Consider the following 13,453-nt stretch of genomic DNA (forward strand, 5'->3'; position numbering starts at 1 on the left):
TTACTGAGGAGTGGCTTCCATCTGACCCCTCTACCATAAAGCCCTGATTAGTGGAGTGCTGCAAAGATGGTTGTCCTTCTGGAAGGTTCTCCCATCTCCACAAATGAACTCTGATGCTCAGTTCAAGTTCTTGGTCACCTCCCAGACCATGGCCCTTCTCCCCAAATTGTGGCCAGCTCTAGGAAGAGTCTTGGTGGTTCCAAACCACTTCCATTTAAGAATGAAGGAGGCCACTGTGTTCTTGGGGACCTTCAATGCTGTAGACATTTTTTAGCACCCTTCCCCAGATCTGTGCTTCGACACAATCCTGTCTCTGAGCTCTACGGACAATTCCTTGGATCTCATGGCTTGATTTTTGCTCTGACATGCACTGTCAACTGTGGGACCTTTATATAGACAGGTGTGTGCCCTTCCAAATTATGTCCAATCAATTGAAGGGGTCTCAATATCTTCTGAATGCACTGTAGATGACGCAACATCACACCAGCAGATAGAGCCACAGACAATACAATCCTTACTATTTAAAATTAATATGGAGGCTCATTGCAAACTTACCACATCCAGCTGCAGACAGTTCGTCACTGCCATCAGGACAGTCTCTCTCCCCGTCACAGAGCCAGCGTTTAGGAACACAGGCGTAGGACCCAGGGCAGCTGAATAACCCTGGAGCACACGTTACCAAACCTGAGAGTCAATAGAGAGAAAGAGGCAGGTCAAACAAACTGCAGAATGGGCTAAGCTGAACTATAACCTTAGACAACGTAAAGGATGGAAAAATTATCATATCCATTCCTGCCACTGACAGATCTAGGATCTTAATTTGATCACCCTGTTGCATAACTTTCCTGCAATGCAGGATATGTAAAACTTGCATAAGTGTTTTAGTTTTAAAAATGCTTCTGAAGTTTGTAATTTCCACTTTGACAGTTCAGACTTGATTTTCCCTTACGAAAAATGTATCAACCCCTACAAAAGGTTCCATTAATCACAATAATCACATTTCCAGTTGCTGCAGGATTATTTTCCTGCTGTAGCAAACAGGGTCAAATGAATCTGTATATTCAAGCAGAGGCCTATATCGTACAATATCTGTTACGTTTTATGTGGCCTCAGAGACAATACAAAGCCTCATACTGTGATAATAAAGGTAAGTACATTTGCTCAATAATGCTTGTCTGTTTAAAATGCACTTCCTTGCTTTTGATTGCAGTAATGCAAGGAAAATGCTTAAGGCTATTTCATTCATATTGCCTTGACATTTCCATTACAATCCAATTATACCAATATTCTCGGCAAACATTTTATATTTATTGTTGTATGATTATTTATTATTATTGGCAGATTCATTATTGTTACATCTCATTTACATGGTGAAATTGCTCTGCCTCTTGGCCTCACCACCGATCAAAGTATTTTCAATATGTCTGTAACTTAATTTCTGAGTTATCATTTCAATAGTCTAGAAACTAGTCTAAAACGTCTCCAACTGGTCTCAAAACAATGTTGTAATCAGGTTGTAATGCCAGCTGGGAATGGTCTCAGACTGGTCTCAAACTACATGTTTGAAATACATGCAATCTTCACCCAAAGTATAGCTATATGACCTTGGGTACTTACCACATATCTGCACACTCTCATCCAGTCCGTCCTCACAGTCGTTCTCTCCATCACACAGCCACTGCTTGGCGATGCACTTGTTCTTAGAACAGGCAAACTGGTTCCACAGGCAAGAGGAGTCTAGGGGAGAAGCACATTCATAATACCATGAATCAAAACACGTAAGTGAAAGAAAAACAGGACAAAAACAACAATACCCTGTAGTAGTAGAAGTCGCCCAGTTATTTTTAATCAAAGCACAACAAGTGTTTGGGTTACCATCTGCCCCTTAGCCTTTCTATTTCCAGAGAGGGTGACTGGAATTGGAGCCAAATAAAATATTTTGTGGGTGTTTTCTCCTCTTCAGTTTTTAATATAAAAATTCCGTAGTGTTCCAAGGGGAGCTGACTGGTAAAAACAATAATAATAATCAAAAGGCTGGAGCTTTACTTAATGGAATGATGCATAATAACACACATTGCAGTCATGGTAAGTAAAATGTGTTCTCAATAAAGCAGTAATTAGCAGTCAGTGCTAGTAAGAATAGACAAGTGCAAATGTTACACGGTACACGGTAGAGGCTCGGTCTTGACTGCTGGCGTCTATTCATATATGCTTTTCCTATTAGGGTCACTACATTCCATGCTGAAAATCAACAGAAGCCTTATATTGTTGAACTGTACATAATCACAGATGCACAGATAGAGCTGGGGGGGTCATGACCTTTTGTCAGCCGATGATTGTCAAGCAAATCACTGCCGGTCTCACAGTAATTGACCGTTAAAGTCCGTCAACACATTTAGCATCTCCTGGCTTCAAAGCATAACCTACGAGCCACTGACGCAGACCTTTGGAACATCTACATTTTAAAAAGTCTAATAAATCCATGTATTATAGCCTACACCATCAAAATAAATTCATTTATTATAGCCTACACCATCACAATAAATTCATGATTAACTTCAAACAGGTCTAAAGAAACATGATGTGAAGAAAATGTAGTCAGAAGAACTGAATATCATACTCTGAGTTGTCCTTATGTTAGGCCATGATCTGGCCATGTCATACATTATGGCTGTGGGTTACACTCGCTCATTTAGCAGACAAGATTTGCTTTGAATGACATGGCATTATTTTATAATATTTTAAAGAATGAAGAATTCAATTGAACATAGCTGAAGAGAATAGAAAGGATATTTCCATCAAACGATTTGAGGGAGTGTTCACATGCGGATATTTTGTGTTTGTGTAGTTAACAAAGAAACAGTTCCTCCTATATGCTTAATTTAGAGGTATTTATGCAACTTCAGTTGTGATACAAATGGGCTATATGTTTCAATTTTTAATACATTCTAAGGCTGCATGATGCGACTCTAATGAAAAAAAGTCTGGGTAGTCATTTGATTAGATGTTCAGGAGTCTTATGGCTTTAGGGTAGAAGCTGTTTAGAAGCCTCTTGGACCTAGACTTGGTGCTCCGGTACCACTTGCCGTGCGGTAGCAGAGAGAACAGTCTATGACTAGGGTCACTGGAGTCTGACAATTTTTTTAGGGCCTCCCTCTGACACCACCTGGTATAGAGGTCCTGGATGGCAAGGAACTTAGCCCAGGTGATGTACTGGGCCGTACAATCTACCCTCTGTAGTGCCTTGCGGTCGGAGGCCGAGCAGTTGCCATACCAGGCAGTGATGCAACCAGTTAGGCAGGATGCTCTTGATGGTGCAGCTGCAGAACCTTTTGAACCTCTGAGGACCCATGCCAAATCTTTTCAGTCTCCTGGGGGGAAATTGGTTTTGTCGTGCCCTCTTCACAACTGTTTTGGTGTGCTTGGACCATGATAGTTTGTTGGTGATGTGGACACTCTCAACCTGCTGCACCACAGCCCCATCAATGAGAATGGGGGCGTGCTCGGTCTTCCTTTTCCTGTAGTCCACAATCATCTCCTTAGTCTTGATCACGTTGAGGTAGAGGTTGCTGTCCTGGAACCACACGGCCAGGTCTCTGCCTCCTCCCGATATGCTGCCTCGTTGTTGTTGGTCATCAAGCCTACCACTGTTGTGTCAATGGCAAACTTAATGATGGTGTTGGTGCCTGGCCGTGCAGTCATGAGTGAACAGTGAGTACAGGAGGGGACTGAGCACACACCCCTGAGGGGCCCGCGTGTTAAGGATCAGCGTGGCGGATGTGTTTTTACCTACCCTTACCACCTGGGGGCAGCCCGTCAGTAAGTTCAGGATCCAGTTGCAGAGAGAGATGTTCAGTCCTAGGGTACTTAGCTTAGTGATGAGCTTTGAGTGCACTATGGTGTTGAACGCTGAGCTGTAGTCAACTAATAGCATTCTCACATAGATGTTCCTTTTTCCAGGTGTGAAAGGGCACTGTGGAGTGCAATAGAGATTGCATCGTTTGTGGATCTGTTGGGGCGGTATGCAAATCGAAGTGGGTCTAGGGTTTTTGGGATAATGGTGTCAATGTGAGCCATGACCAACCTTTCAAAATACTTCATGGTTACAGAAGTGAGTGCTACCGGTCGGTGAGTGCTAGGGCTAGGCTACATGAGGATTGCGACTATGATTTGAAAAAGTTGCAAAAAAGACATGCGCTGTTTTTTGCCTGACTGCACACAAGCTGGGCATCATTCACAAGTGATAGGCCCAATATTGTCACCCATGAACCATTATCACGCACCTGTCTCGAATCAGGGACAGGGGAAAAAATACATGTCATCTGTGCACTTAAATAGCGAATGGAGGACTCTATTCCCGTAATTCATGTGCATGCCAGCCAGGTAGGCTATACTCCTATTATAAAGAGACGGAATGTGCTCAATATTAGGAAACTTCAGAAATAAATATATTAGGCCTAACCTATAGAAAACTGATGGGATCCTCCTGTTTTTAATAGAGCCCATTCAAATTCTCATGCAATTGCATAGCTTATAGAAATGTTGTGCAACATGAGCTCATGGGCTCTCATGAAGTGTTTGATTCGATTTTCGATTACATTTGCATTGATGTCAGAGTAAATTGGGGGGCAAGAGAATGCTGAGGACCAGGCAGTTAGCAAGCTTGGTAGGCTACTCCTGACCATCGGCATTATCAGAGCTTGGAGAAGCCTAATTACCACGTGGAATTTGACTGCCATCATGACTTGTGACCTCTGGTGTGTGAGTAATATGGTCACCGTAACAGCCCTACGCACAGACAGGAACACATATGTACCTTCATATCTGGATTCATTTAAATTCAAAGAACCACCCTGCCTTGGGGGCCTAGATCCAATGCCTCTGTCTCTTTCAGATATCTCGACAAAGGCTCATTCTGGAGATGCTAATATTTCATATCTTAGGCTTCAGTGGTATTTCACTGTACAGGGAAAGATCATCAGACATTTTACAATGACAGACAAGTATTTCATCTAATCAGTTGTGAGATTCTGGATTTCCAGTGATATAATGACATTTAATTCTAACCTTTTTCCTTTACTTTCAGTTTATCAATAGCTCTGGCTTTTTATATGGTAATCAACTTAGTGAAATGGGAATATTTTCCATTTGTCCTGAGAATGCCAGTTCTAAACATCTAACAGACTGAATGATATTCAAACAGCAGCATCCTTCTGCTTAGTTTTAAAAGGAGCTACGGTACATTTTCAATTCGCAATACCATTATTTCAAATTCAAATAAATTCAAACAATAATGAAGCACTTAGCTAAATGAATGGGAATGTGTTTTTCAGTCATTTGATGGTACACAGAATCATGTTGTTTGAGATGAAATTGAGTCACCCAGTTAACATGATTACCAAACCTCATTCTGCTCTTAATTTAGACAATCTACTGTGATTTATTTCACTTCAATAAACATGATCTTACTCTTCAAGACAGTTAATAACATATGACAGTGTTATTTGTGTGGGCCATTCTGTCTAAATTAATTAATTCCTCAGTAGTTCAGGGCATTTATTAACCTGAAGCCTAGCTGTGATGCAGGTCAGGATAAGTATTACCACCTCAGTGGCACTCAAACGCTCTTGGAAGATCCTTCTTCATCACTTTGACAGCAAAAGTTATGAAACATAAACGGTATACATAAATAAGTCATCTGTTTGATTGAAAATTCTATTTACCAGACCATGACTCAATTTTGGTTGAGCTATCTAGGTGGAAAGTCTTTGTCATGGTAAGTAACACGCACATTAGAAAGGATCAAAGAGGTAGGCTAGAAGTGTTCTTGTCTTCCCTGGTGAGAGGGTTCCATGTGCAATGTTCTGTGTGAAAGGTCAGTGTGGGAGAACAGTCCATGTGATCCGTTCAGATGTCAGCCACTTCTCAGTGAACCCACATGTTTCCATCTCTGGTAACAATTCACAATGACTAATGGATAATTAATTAACTGTTACACACAAGGGGAGAATATGCTAATTCAAAGCCAGAGAAAAATCACCCTTGTGTCCTTTTTAAGTGGCTTTATTTGAATATCAGGGCTGGAGGTATATGCTCTATACACATAAGTAGGCTAGCAGACAACTTGGCAAGCAATTAAATACACAAAGAGGATGAACAATACAATATCCTGTATAGACAATTAACTCCAATCATTAGTGATTTGTCACTGCAAACACTGGATTTGTGTCTTCCTGTGGTTGTCTAGAAATAATTCAGACAAGCCAGGGCGGGTCCTTGCCGTTCTGCCGCCATAGGTGAGACCAAAGAATGCTGCCCCTGCAAAACTAGAATAGTCCCAAGAAGAATAATGACGTTGAAAAGACATCTAAAAATAAGTAAGTTGAATGTTTAAAATACATATTTCCAGAATGTTGAAAAGGCGTCTTTTCCAGACAGTACTGAATGAAATTGAAAATACTTATTTTCCGGATGATGAAAATACATATTTTACAGATGTTTGCAGATGTTGAAATCATGCTAATTTTTGGTTGTGAATGAAAGTTCAAAATAAGTAATTTATAGGTGTTCTACGTCTATGTTTGGGCCAAATCAAGGCTGATCCAGACCGGACAAAATCTGAACCAAACATAGACGTCTATGATTAGTTCAGATTTGGTCTGGACCAAAAACCAATGTTTGTGGATGTTGAAATCAAGGCTGGTCCGGAACGGCACCAAAAAAATATGTCCAAAGGGCATTGGTTTGTGCTTACTGAGGTGTAGCAAACAGTGTTGCCTGAATGACAATTTTATGAATGCCCATCTATGTGGTAAGCCTACCATTTGTAAAACACCAAAAAATGAGGTCCAGGTAGGACAAAAAAAAGAATGTCCAAAATACGTTGGCTCGTGCTTACTGGGATGTAGCCTATCATGTCGGCCTCCAATTACATTTTATGAATGCCCACTAATGTAGTAGGCCCACCGTGTGTAAAACAGGCCATTGCATTGGTTTTATTAGTCCTGATTCTTGTGACTAATTAATATGGCTATTTAAGCTCTGAATATCAGCTACCAAGGAGTTATCGCTAGCCAATTGCCAATGTGTTTACACAGCGGGTAATGCAGAAGTATCTTCTTTTTCACTATGATTAGCTTGTCAAATATTGACGGATACAAACTTGAAACCACTAATCATGACAATGGGGTGAAACTCCTGGACAACACTTGTGATTGTCCCTTTAATACTGTCCATTTTACTTTGACCTGACCTGTTCTTTGGAAAAGTTGCTTGTTAACATGACAGTGTGTTTTTTATTTGATTAAGTGCCATTTATGTTAGGCTATTTGATCGTAAAAATTGTCTGTCTCATTACATTGTCGTACATTTTATCTCCAACCTGTAGATTACAGAAAAGACCACACACTCTTTCTACCATATTCTATATCTGCTACATGATTTATGTTAGATGTATTTCTTTTAGACAGAATGTTGGTGGAGCACTGCAGAGCTGCATCTCTCCAACAACACCCTTGAGGGGCGTGCTTGGAATGGATAAGCAAGCCCCTACCTTTAACAAAGTAGGCACTGCTTAACCCAAAACGACCACATGCCACTGGTTGAGAGAAATTGTCATAGTTTTTGGGCAGAATTATGTGAGGTTTTATGTGTTGCTGTTGGAGGTGCGTCTTGGTCAGTTTAGCTCAGAAAATTCTGCCTTCGTCAATCTGCCACCATAGGCAGCCGCTTAATCCTGCCTAATGAGCAGGCCGGCCGTGAGACAAGCCAACTAATAAATGGTATTCTGTAATGCAATGAAATGTGTCTACCCACATGGTTCAATAAACATAGCAAAGCCTTACTGCACAGAAGAACCTCATCGGCCTAGTAATCACAGTCTTTCTGTCCATATAAATACACTGGATTTTTGGCTTCCTATAGATGTCTATAAGTCATTCAGACAATCCATCTTATAAATATTCTCTTTGTAATGTACTTGGGCAATCAACATAGCAAAGCCTTACCACACTGAAACTCATCTGCCCCATCCTCACAGTCCTTCTGTCCATCACACAGCCACACACTGGAGATGCAGTTACCGCTGGGGCAGGCGAAGTGGCCCTCTTCACACTTCTGCCCATGGGAAACTAGGGCCGAGAAAACAACGGAAGGGAAGAGTCATCTCAGAGGTAATTCAGTGGTGTTAGCAGTTGATGTTACTCTTCAATAACACAGACCCCAAAGCAAATCAGGGGGAGAAAAATTGGTTTATTCAAAGAGGACAAATCATAGATGTTATGCTGAGAGGTAGACAAATCAAATCAAATTTGATTGGTCACATACACATGGTTAGCAGATGTTAATGCGAGTGTAGCGAAATGCTTGTGCTTCTAGTTCCGACCATGCAAGCAATATCTAACAAGTAATCTAACAATTTAATCTAAGATGTTCATTCTCCCCTGTCCTCAGTGATTCTCTCCACAGAACAAAGAGACAGAATCTGAACCAAACATTATATACCCCCAACCCTTGCCTGTGGTTGACCAATTAGAATTCCTGGCAATAAAATTGGGCCAATGGCCAGATAACACGCATCGCATTTCAGGCGCGATATATAGACAATTTGGACCAATGAGAACTTGCCGTGTAGATTTCCATTGATCATTAATTCCCTGTTACAGAAAAAACACTATTACCATTGATTGCTAATTCTAGTCCTCTTGACCTTTAGTCCTTTGTGTTGAGTACTTATCTTCTAAATATTCATACAGTCGTGATTCAGGTCATTATCTTTTCCCTAAACTCGAACTCTGGCACCCCTAATAAAATAAATAATAAAAATAAAAAATAAAATAAATAGTAACACAATAAAATAACGAGGCTATAAACAGGGGGTACAGGTACCGAGTCAATGTACAGGTTAGTCGAGGTAATTTGTACATGTACTGTAGGTAGGGGTAAAGTGACTATGCATAGATAATAAACAGCGAGTTGCAGCAGTGTAAAAACAAAGCCCCCCCTTCGATGTAAATAGTCCTGGTGGTAATTTTATTAATTGTTCAGCTGACTTATAGCTTGGGGGTAGAAGCTGTTAAGGTGCCTTTTGGACCTAGACTTGGCGCTCCGGTCAGATGCCGAGCATCATCGCCATTCCTGGCAGTGGTGCAACCGATCAGGATGCTCTCAATGGTGCAGCTGTAAACCCTTTTGAGGATCTGGGGACCCACATCAATCTTTTCAGTCTCCTAAGGGGGAAAAGGTGTTGCCGTGCACTCTTCAAGACTTTCGTGGTGTGTTTGGACCATGATGGTTTGTTGGTAATGTTGACACCAAGGAACTTGAAACTCTTGACCTGCTCCACTAATCACTTCAGAAAATGGTATATCTTTGTTTTTTGATTTTATGCAAGTCTTCTCTAATTGAAGCTGACTTCCTCGATCTGTCTTCCTTAGGCAGAGAGAGGAAAGAAGAGAGGAGAAGACAAGACAAGAGACTCACCCTGGCAGTTGGTCTCATCTGCATAATCACCACAGTCGTTGGCTCCATCACAGATCCAGGAGGGGTGGATACAAAGGGAGGTGGTATTACAGCTGATGAAGCCTTTCTCTTTCACCCCCAGTTTGTAGAATTCAGAGCAGTCTGTGTTGTCTACACAAAAACATTAGCTAACCTTAGCTAGCTAAACACAAGCTACTGTAAATCCACTAACAGTAGGTAACACTAAGGTATAAAAAGGTAACATTAACCAGGTTTCCATCCACAGTTTTTATGTAGGTAAAGTCATACCTATAACAAAAAAAACTCACCACAGCTGTAATGGAAACAGGAAGATTTGGTACAGTTTTATAAATGCAGACCGATCATTTGTTTGTTCGACATGGTGAGATCTTTTTGTGTCGGTAAAATGAATAATGTGAGAAATGGCAGTGGAAATGCCTTTATGCACAAATATTGATATAATAACCATCATCTGGCAAATAAACTTGGAGTCATGCAATGATATGGTGTGTGGTCATGACACTACGACTCGGGAAACCATGTAGTTTATTAGGCTACATATGAATTAACTTGTGATGAACTTCACAGGGTGGTGCACTGTGATCTTGATGCTCCTTTCCAATAAATGTCAAGTGTCTTATTATGGTGACTTAATGACGATTGCTTGACTGCTGTGCCAAATAAAACAATTCTTGCTCTTATCCATAATAACCTCATCATGTAGACTAGTTTACCCACACAGCCTACCAGCACTGTATCTGCGAGCTGTTGGCAGGAGCGCACGTGCCAAGACCAGAGTAGGAACATTTGCCATTTAACACAACAGTTTGTGACACAAATATGATGTGAACACATTGAACTTTAGACTTACATGAAAACGTATCCGAAAAGGTACATTTTGTGTACACTACATTATCCACAACAAGTCTTTTTGGTGGAAACACACCACTGATAGAAAAATGCGCATATTTTCTTAGTGCGGATTTTAGAATATTTGCATGAAAATCATTGGAGGATGGAGGCCTAGCTAGTAACACTGTACATTAAGTTGCTTGTTTACCTGTGCAATAACAAATAAATTACTATCTGGATAATGCTGACTGACTGAAAACAAGCGATCCATCAATGGTGATGAAGTCACCATGTTAGCATAGTGCATTTTTTTGATCATGACACAATACCATACCTTAAAAAGCTTAACTTACTGCAGTTCTTTTCATCTGAGGCATCAGCACAGTCAATGACCTGGTTACACCAGGCTGAGCCGGGGATACAGGTCCCATCCTGGCATGAGGATTCAAAAGATGCACACGTGACATCTGAGAGGGGAGAGAGAAATGAACCCTTTGAAAAGACCCGATGCTAGGAACAACTCATCAGGAAGAGAGGGAGCAGTTAATAGTGTAATACAGGTAGATGGCTCAGTAGTGTTTAGCATCAGGTCTAGGGAGGATATCTAGGATAGGGAGGATGTCAGGCGTTGGTGTACGTGCGCATTATGTGCGTGCATGAGAAGCAAACAAGCAAAGGTATACGAGTCATCAAGTCCACTCCTGAGTGGCGCAGCAGTCTAAGGCATCTGAGTGCTAGAGGTGTCACTACAGACAGCCTGGTTCAAATCCAGGCTGTATCACAACAGGCCATCATTGGGAGTCCCATAGGGTGGTGAACAATTGGCCCAGCGCCGTCCGGGTTTTGCCAGTGTAGGCTGACATTGTAAATAAGAATTTGTTCTAAACTGACTTGCCTAGTTAAAAAAACATCAGGACTTATTAATGATCATTTAGTTTATGCAAATGCCATTTATGGTCTGCACTACTAATAAACAAATGCAAATTAGAAACTGAAAACCTACAGGGACATTATATTTGATCGATCTAGTAAAACAGGGTTTTCTTGCTCGATTTACCATCTACGGAAACTATGGTATTTTCATTTACATGCATATAATTAATTGTTTTAATGGTTATAGAAACAGGGGTGTTGATAATTTGCCAATAAAAAAACAAACCGACTGCATGCTTTGAGAGTCATTGCAGCTAGACGTGCCTGATATCTCAGTCCTTGGGAGCTTCATCCATCTTTAGAGAATCCTACTGCTGCCTCATGGCCTCTCTTAATTGTCTCGTTTCAGGTTTAAAGCACATTAAGTTCCTGTTAAAGAGTGCTGGGTTTGTTTTCCTCTGGGCTAACTGCATGCAGCTGAATAACTGCCGCAGAAACTAAATTGAAAATAATAGCAAAGAATGTCACTTGAATAGAATAGCAATGACAAAGATTGGCGATTCGGGCCGCAGCAATCTTTGCATGATTTTCGGAACAATCTGTGCCCAATATCCTGCCCTTCTGTCTCAGACAGTATTCTCTGTCTGAGAGTGGCCCTTGGTCTTTGAGGAGCTATGTGATGCTGGGGCTCGTTAAAGAGAGGCTCAGCCCAGTGTGAAGCCTGCTATATGCTGCACACACACACACACACACACACACACACACACACACACACACACACACACACACACACACACACACACACACACACACACACACGCGGTCCAGGTATACTGGGTGATTAAGCGGTCGATCTATCCATACTCACTGTTACAGAAGGCCTCGTCTGAGTTGTCCCCACAGTCATCCACCCCATTGCAGAAATGACTGTTGGCCACACAGCGTTGGTTGTCACACGCCCTGAAGCCTCTCCTACAGTCCCTGTTATCTGGTGAAATTACAAAACAAAATGTGTTCACTTCAAATAGGAAATGGTAATGGTAGTAATCTTCTTGTTATGACATCCTCTAGATATCAACTGTGCAGTCCCACACTGAATGGGCTCTAACCAATTCTTCAATGGATGTCATCAGGGTTGGGATCAAATACATCTCAATTCCACTCAGAAAGTACACCAAATTCCAATTCCTCATTGGGAAGCATTGAAGTTAGTTGGAATTAGAAATTCAGTGTCCTTACTGAGGTGACTGAAATTTGTATGGAATAGACACCAACCCTGGTTGTCGAAGAAGTGGATATCGATTAAGGCAGCCCCCTGCACCTCTCTGATTCAGATGGGTTGGGTTAAATGCAGAAGACATATTTCAGTTGAAGGCATTCAGTTGTACAACTGACTAAGTATCCCCCTTTCCCTTTCATATGCGCTTTAGCCAACCCTGCTATCATTGTCATGCCACATGGTTGGCTACAGCACATCCATTATAGGAATGGGCTTATGCTTGCTTGCATGTAGTAGTAGATCATTCATTATATTTTTGTTGACTGGGAGAGATTTGAAGTACCAAAATGCTGATATGAGATCAATTGCTTACCACAATATTGCATTTTCTCATCTGATTTGTCTTTGCAATGCGCTATTCCATCACATGTGAACTGATAGTTGATGCATTCGCCGTTCCCGCATTCAAACTCCTTGTGGATGTTGCAGGAGGAATTCTCTGCTGCAAAAGAAGATGACTAAGCTAGTTAAACAAGTTAAGTCAAATGTTTGTGAATTTTCTCACCACAATGGCTTTAGCTGTGGTCTTAAAGTTAGCCGTAGCTGCACCAGGCTTAGCTGTAACTGTTCCAGTATGACCTTTATGTTAAAAGTACAAACACTGCATATTCCTCTCTGAAACAAAGTTAATTGGGTGCTAATGTATTACAACTACCTAAAACAGTCTGTCCTTGCCAGTGAATAAAAGTGTATAGGTAATTACTGAAGAGGAAATATTTCTCTAAAAAAAGTTTCAAATATGATCTAAACTACTAGTTATATTTTTTTGTGAGAATAGCAAGATTATTGAATGTATGGTTGGTTAAAAAGCTAAATCTCGGGACTCCAAGTGGCACAGCGGTGTAAGGCACTGCATCGCAGTGCTAGTGGTTTCACGACAGATCTGGGTTTGATCCTGGGATTTGTCGCAGCCGGCCCGCGACAGGGAGACCCATGTGGCGGTGCACAATTGGCCCAGTGTCATCCGGG

At 41.2% G+C, this 13,453-nt stretch overlaps 1 pseudogene; it reads right to left on the bottom strand.

Moving 5' to 3' along the window:
• LOC135546849 (low-density lipoprotein receptor-related protein 1B-like) overlaps nucleotides 1–13,453 on the bottom strand; it is a 357,889-nt pseudogene that overhangs the window by 110,760 nt on the left and 233,676 nt on the right.

The sequence above is a fragment of the Oncorhynchus masou genome, chromosome 10 (assembly GCF_036934945.1).
Source record: "Oncorhynchus masou masou isolate Uvic2021 chromosome 10, UVic_Omas_1.1, whole genome shotgun sequence".
NCBI lineage: Eukaryota > Metazoa > Chordata > Actinopteri > Salmoniformes > Salmonidae > Oncorhynchus > Oncorhynchus masou.